Raw genomic sequence first — 1,882 nt, 5'->3', positions numbered from 1 at the left:
CTCTCTCCCTCCCTCCCCCAAGTATATATCTCTAACCCCTCTTTCTCCCTCCCTCCCCCAAGTCTCTCTCTCTAACCTCTCTCTCCCTCCCTCCCCCAAGTCTTTCTCTCTAATCCCTCTTTCTCCCTCCCTCCCACAAGTCTTTATCTCTAACCCCTCTCTCTCCCTCCCTCCCCCAAGTCTTTCTCTCTAACCCCTCTCTCTCCCAAGTCTTTCTCTCTAACCCCTCTTTCTCCCCCCCTCCCCCAAGTCTTTATCTCTAACCCCTCTCTCTCCCTCCCTCCCCCAAGTCTTTCTCTCCAACCCCTCTCTCTCCCTCCCTCCCCCAAGTCTTTCTCTCTAACCCCTCTTTCTCCCTCCCTCCCCCAAGTCTTTATCTCTAACCCCTCTTTCTCCCTCCCTCCCCCAAGTCTCTCTCTCTAACCCCTCTCTCCCTCCCTCCCCCAAGTCTTTATCTCTAAGCCCTCTCTCTCCCAAGTCTTTATCTCTAAGCCCTCTCTCTCCCTCCCTCCCCCAAGTCTTTCTCTTAAGTTCTTCTCCCTTCCCTCTTTCATCTCCCCCTTCTTTTATCCCCATGTATTTGTCTCTTGAAATTGAGACATTCCTGTGAAATAATGCTCTAAGAAGTAGGTATAACCTCCAGGGGATTCTGTCAGGTTGTTGGCGTTGTTGTGTTGAACAGGAAAGGCCTCTAACAGGGTGATATCCTCACAGCGACAAATACATAGTAGACATGCAGTTAGAGAGTATGTCTTAGTGGTTTACATGCTTTTGATGCATTGTCTCTGTGTAGGCGTCTTTAGTGGTTAGATATTAGATCTCAGGTTCAGAATGATATACAGTGTTATTATCACTGACCTGGTGTACTTTATTATCATGGCATGTTATAGCCTGTCATAAGCATGTCATAGAGAAGTCACAAGCTGAAACGCTGTAAAATAAATATTTGTTTTCACAAGCAGGTGATTGTCATGTCATCTGAGTACACCTCTGTGTGTTTCACTGTTACTTTAAAACCACAGTTCACTGCACATGACCCCCTCTCCCTCCCCCTTCTGCCCTTCTCCCCTGTCTCCTTGTTCCCTCCCCCGTCTCCCCTGTCTCCTCCTTCCCTCCCCCGTCTCCCCTGTCTCCTCCTTCCCTCCCCCGTCTCCCCTGACTCCTCCTTTCCTCCCCCATATCCCCTGTCTCCTCCTTCCCTACCTCGTCTCCCCTGTCTCCTCCTTCCCTCCCCCGCCTCCCCTGTCTCCTTTTCCCCTTCCCTGGCCCTCCTGTCAAGGCTCTAGGTAATGGCTAAAGCAGGGCCTGGCTGCCTGTCTGTCTGGCTCTGGACCTCAACTCCTCTCTCTCCTCTTCAACCTGTTCCACAGCCACCATGGATTCATAATGTGATGATTTTCATAGTTATTGTTTTTCCAAAAGCCCTTCACTCTCCTTCTCAGTGCCTCTGTCTCCAGGGGTTCGTACGTCTGTCTGTTGATCTCTTCATTCCTTTAGAGACAGTGAGACCTTGGCCCATGGATGCTTTGGTTACAGGAAAACAAGATGAGTGGGGTTGAAAATAAATGACTAGTTGGGCTAAGGCAGTTTGTAATCTGTTTCAACTCAGAATGTACCGAATAGTAATAGAATGTCATATCATAGGATAAGCATTTCATAGAATAGAATAGATTTAGCTATATATACCTGTTTTGCCTCAGAGTACAGAGTGTAAGGAGATCCCCCTGGTTAGGAAACACCAAACACACTCATGGATGGTAATGGTTACCATAGTGACAGTTCTCTGTACTAGTAGTTGTGGTGGCTCCACATGTTGATGCTCCTAGCTATAGAGCTGTGGTTGGATCTGACCGGTGTGTGAACTTATGTCAACTCTGTTCTG

Source organism: Coregonus lavaretus, assembly GCF_964263955.1.
Source record: "Coregonus lavaretus genome assembly, chromosome: 10".
Classification (NCBI taxonomy): domain Eukaryota; kingdom Metazoa; phylum Chordata; class Actinopteri; order Salmoniformes; family Salmonidae; genus Coregonus; species Coregonus lavaretus.
This window is presented reverse-complemented; position numbering follows the sequence as displayed.